Below are 6,000 nucleotides of genomic sequence, written 5' to 3'. Positions count from 1 at the left end.
CCCTATTTGCCATGATCGGGGTTTTTGTTTAAAGTCTCATACAAGTCTATGGGAAATATATGTTACTGCATAACTTCCAAACGGCTGGAGATATTTCGATAATACTTGGTCACATGTTACTTATATGTCAAATTAAAATATGTGATAGTTAAATTAACCCTTACCTACACCCTGATATAAAAGATGGCTTTTTGTTTCAAGTCCCATGCAAGTATATGGGACTTCCAGTACCTTACTCCACAAGCTCCGCTCTGCATCTCCTGGTGAATGTGTCAGTCCAGCTTGCAAGCCACACCCCATCTCACAAAGATCTCACTAAGCCCCACCACTTTTATTATCTACCATTTTTGTGCATCGGTCTGGTTTGCAAATCACGCCCAGTCCCACAAAGCCACATCCCCTTTTATTTTCAGCTTACAATATCTTCATCACAAATCAGTCCCACCTGAGGACAGGATATGAGGATGGGAAATAAGGACGGGATATGAGGTCGGGATATGAGGACAGGAAATGAGGTCAAGATAGGAGGATGGGAAATGAGGACAGGATATGAGGATATAATATTAGGTTGAGATATGAGGACGGGATAGGAGGTCGAGATAGGAAGTCAGGATATAAAATATAGTGAGAAAAAATCTTTTTAGACAGTACATCCTCCCACTGGTTAGCTGTGACATCTAATACTGCAATCCTGGCAACTGCACAACATGGTGCTGTGATGTACCTACAAGTCTACTTATAGAACATCGGCACTTAATGACGTGGCAAAAGGCAGCACCTTTAATGCCAGCCATGAGGTATGTCTCATCACACGAGTCATGTGCTCCTGAATGTAGCAGATCCAGGAAAACAGAATTCGATCTGTGCAGTCTAGCCTTTGATGTGGGGGTCTGTTCTTCCCATGCTGGTCCTTTGGACTGTTTGGTACAACCAAATACACAGTACACTCATGTACTCACATCCATGGTCTGCGTCAGCTAATCCTGCCCACCCTTATCTTTTAGAGACCTCTAGTGGCATTATGTGTGAGGTGCAGGTGCATTCAATACAATAGTATAATATACAGTGCATTCAGAAAGTTTTCACACCCTTTAAGTTATTTAACATTTTATGTTATGAACTTTCTACCATTCTTCTTCGCACATCCTCTGAACCTCTGTCATGTTGTTTGGGGACTGTCAGTAGTAGACAGCCATTTTCAGGTCTCTCCACAGATGTTCTATTGGGATCAAGTCAGGGCTCTGGCTGGGCCACTTGGGAACATTTACAGAGTTGTCCCTAAGCTTCTCCTGTGCTGTCTTGGCTGTGTGCTTAGGGTCATTAAGGGAGATATATCAAAACCTGTGTAGAGGAAGAGTGGTTCAATTGCCCATAGAAACCAATAAGATTGTTTCTTTCATTTTTAAAGAGGCCTATGAAAAATATGATCTGATTGTTTGCTATGGGTAACTGCACTACTCTCCCTCTACACAGGTTTTGATACACTCTGTAACTCCAAGTCAATCACACTTCTGTGAAATCACACTGTCCACTCAGGATGCAACCCTGATTGACAATCAATTTCACATGCTGTTGTGCAAATGGAACAGACAACAGGTGGAAATTATTGGCAATTAGCAAGACACCCCCAATAAAGGAGTGGTTCTGCAGGTGGTGACCACAGACCACTTCACAGTTGCTATACTTCCTGGCTGATGTTTTGGTCACTTTTGAATGTTGGCGGTGCTTTCACTCTAGTGGTAGCATGAGACTGAGTCTACAACCCACACAAGTGTCTCAGGTAGTACAGCTAATCCAGGATGACAACAATGCGAGCTGCGGCAAGGTGGTTTGCTGTGTCTGTCCGCATAGTGTCCAGAGCATGGAGGCGCTACCAGGAGACAGGCCAGTGTGTCAGGAGACGTGGAGGAGGCCGTAGGAGGGCAACAACCCAGCAGCAGGACCGCTACCTCCGCCTTTGTGCAAGAAGGAGCAGGAGGAGCATTGTCAGAGCCCTGCAAAATGACCTCCAGCAGGCCACAAATGTGCATGTGTCCACTCAAACGGTCAGAAACAGACTCCATGAGGGTGGTATGAGGGCCAGACCTCTTCAGGTGGTGGTTGTGCTTACAGCCCAACACCGTACATGACATTTGGCATTTGCCAGAGAACACCAAGATTGGCAAATTCGCCACTGGCGCCCTGTGCTCTTCACAGATTAAAGCAAGTTCACACTGAGCACATGTGACAGAGTCTGAAGATGCCGTGGAGAACGTTCTGGTGCCTTCAACATCCTCCAGCATAAACAGTTTTGGCAGTGGGTTAGTAATGATGTGGGAGTGGCATTTCTATGGGGGGGCCGCACAGCCCTCCACGTGCTTTCCAGGGGTAGCCTGACTGCCATTAGGTACAGAGATGAGATCCTCCAACCCCTTGTGAGACCAAATGCTGGTGCGGTTGGCCCTAGGTTCCTCCTAATGCAAGACAATGCTAGTCCTCATGTGGTTGGAGTGTGTCAGCTGTTCCTGCAAGAGGAAGGCATTGATGCTATTGATTGGCCCACCCATTCCCCAGACCTGAATCATCATGTCTTGCTCCATCCACCAACGCCACATTGCACCACAGACTGTCCAGGAGTTGGCTGATGCTTTAGTCCAGGTCTGGGAGGACATCCCTCAGGAGACCATCCGCCACCTCATCAGGAGCATGCCCAGGCATTGTAGGGAGGTCATATGGGCACGTGGAGGCCACACACACTACTGAGCCTCATTTTGACTTGTTTTAAGGACATTACATCAAAGTTGGATCAGCCTGTAATGTGGTTTTCCACTTTGATTTTGAGTGTGACTCCATATCCAGACCTCCATGGGTTGATAAATTTGATTTTCATTGATAATTTGTGTGATTTTGTTGTCAGCACATTCAATTATGTATAAAAACAAAAGTATTTTATACGATTAGTTAATTCATTCATTATTTTTTTTTTGAGCAGTGTATCTCAGTGTATTGTTGAGAGGTGAACCTCCAGACCAGTACTCTGGATTAGGTTTTGTTTAAAAATATCTCTGTACTTTGCTCCATTCAGCTTTCCCACAAACCTGCCCAGTTTCCCCATCTCAGCGGCTGAACAACATCCCCACAGCATGAGACTTCCACCACCATGCTTCACACAAGGGATGGTATATGGCAGGTCATGATCAGTGCCTGGTCTCCTTAAATGGGCACTGTCAGATCGAAAAACTTTTAATGTTTTTAATTATCAAGACTTTCTAATATACACTTCATACATTTATTTTTTTAATCTTTAAGAAAATGGTCCCTGAAAATTTTCACCACATGGGGGTCCCCATACCTATTAGGACACCAATATGCTCCCCTACAGCGTTTGTCCAAGAGATGCCTTATGGACATGTCAAATATTTTTATTTTTTATTTTTTTTTACACTAACATGCTGGTGTAGCCTCCAACTTTTCTTTTTCATAGGGGATAAAAGGAGCAAAAGCCCCCAAAATTTGTAGCTGACAGTTGCAGCATTTCGGATATAAAAACAAAACATCCACATGTGACCCCATTGTAACAAGGGGTGCTGTGAGCATTAACACCCCACTGGCATTTAACAGATTTTTTAAACAGTGGTCCGTGAAAATGAAACATTTTATTTTTCATTTGCATAGTCCACGGTTCCAAAAGCCTGTCAAATGCCAGTGGGGTTTAAATGCTCACTTCATCCCTTGTCACATTCCGTGAGGGGTGTAGTTTCAAAAATGGGTTCACTGTTCTGGTACCATGAGGGCTTTGTAAACGCACACGGCCCCCGACTTCAGTTCCAGCCAAATTCGCTCTCCAAAAGCCCAATTGCGCTCCTCTTCTGAGCCCTGTAGTGCGCCTACAGAGCACTATGTCCACATATAGGGTATTTTCATACTCTTCACCACCCCCCCCCCCCCCATTACCTCTTGTGAAAATGAAATTTTTTTATTTTTTTTCACTTAAATGCTGGCGTTATCCCAATTTTCATTTTCACATCCAACTTTAATGAAAATTCCTCAAACACCTGTGGGGTGTTAAGGCTCACTGCATCCCTTTTTACATTCCTTGAGGGGTGTAGTTTCCCACATAGTGCATTTTTTTTTTTTTTTGCTGTTCTGGCACCATGGGGGGCTTCATAAATGCGACATGCCCCCCAAAAACCATTTCAGCAAAATTCTCTCTTTCTCCAAAAGCCAAATGTTGCTCCTTCTCTTCTGAGCCCTGTAGTGCACTCGCAGAGCACTTTACGTCCACATATGGGGTATTTCCTTACTCCAGAGAAAAAGCCCTCCTAAATTTGGAACCCTAATTCTTCTATTACCCCTTGTGAAAATAAAAAAATTTGGGGTAACATTAGCATTTTGGTGAAATAAATCAATTTTTTATTTATTTTCACGTCCAACTTTAATGAAAATTTGTGAAAACACGTGTGGGTTGTTAAGGCTCACTGTACCCCTTGATATGTTCTTTGTGGGGTGTAGTTTCCAAAATAGTGTGCCATGCGTTATTTTATTTTTATTTATTTTTTCGCTGTTCTGGCACCATGGGGGCTTCCTAAATCCAACATGCCCCCCAAATACCATTTCAGCAAAATAGCAAAATTCTCTCTCCAAAAGCCATATTTTGTTCCCTCTCCTCTAAGCAATTGTAGTGCGCTTGCAGGGAACTTGTCCACATATAGGGTAGTTATATACTCAGGAAAAAGTGCCCCCCAAAATTTGTAACACCCCCCCCCCCCCCATTTCTTCTATTACCCCTTGCGAAAATGAAAAATTAAGGGTAACACCAGTATTTTAGTGAAAAATAATAAATTTTTCACTTTCATGTTCCACGTTAACGAAAATTTGTCAAACACCTGTGGGGTGTTAAGGCTCACTGTGCCCCTTGTAATGGGGTGTAGTTTCCAAAATAGTGTGCGATATGGGGATTTTTTTTTTTATTTTTTTTTTGCTGTTTTGGCACCCTGGGGGCTTCCTAAATGCGACATGCCTAGCAAAAACCATTTTGGCAAAATTCGCTCTCCAAAAGCCTATTGTCACTTCTTCCCTTCTGAGCCCTCTAGTGCACCCATAGAACACTTTGCATCCACATTTGAGGTGTTTCCTTACTTGAGAGAAATGGTGTTACAAATTTTGGGGGGCTTTTTCTCCTTTTAGCCCTTGTAAAAATGAAAAAAAAATAAATAAATAGGGCTACAAGAACATTTAGATTAGCCCCAAATCATTCAGATTTTATTGCTGATTTGCCCTTGTAGATTTAAAGGGTAGCTCCCACCATCCTATTTTTTTTTTTCTGTCCCTGCCTATCGCCAATCTATCCCTAACCCCCTCCCTGCTTTTAATTTTTATTTTTACTATATTAAAAATGCTTTTTGTCTGCCTGGCAGTGTGCTCACTACCAGGCAGACTTCCCCAGCAGGCGTGACGTCACTGATGCCTGCTTGGGGGGGGGGGGGGGGGGGGGGACTTCCGCCCTTAGTTCATCTACACAGGGTGCCTCCAGCTGTTTCATCACTACATCTATTGGCTGTCAGGGCATGCTGGGAGTTGTAGTAATGAAACAGCTGTAATGTAAACTATTAGTTACATGCGGCGCTAGCCCGTCCCCTCAGTCTCCCTCTCTCCTCCCCCCTCCCGCGCCATACCCTGTTCCCTCCATCACAACCCCCCCCACCTCCCCCCCATTACACTTACTGCAGAGTCTGGCAGCGGGCGTGCAGGGACAGCGGCGGCGATGAAGCGGCCGGGGAGCCAATGCGCTCGCTTCCTGCCTGTCTGATTGACAGGCAGGGAGCGAGCGCAGGCTGAATGAAAAAGGACCGATGCCCGGCCGCATCAGTCCTTTTTCAGGCTTGACGTCACGCCAGGCTGCAGCCGGCCACTAGGAGGGAGACCCCTAGTGGCCGGTTTTCAAATGTACCTGATCCCATTCATGCTACTTAATTTGATTTTCACACAGAGCCATATATTAAGACTATATTGATGCAAAAA

The sequence above is a fragment of the Hyla sarda genome, chromosome 2 (assembly GCF_029499605.1).
Source record: "Hyla sarda isolate aHylSar1 chromosome 2, aHylSar1.hap1, whole genome shotgun sequence".
Lineage (NCBI taxonomy): Eukaryota > Metazoa > Chordata > Amphibia > Anura > Hylidae > Hyla > Hyla sarda.
The sequence above is the reverse complement of the archived record's forward strand: the minus strand, read 5'-3'. Positions refer to the sequence as shown.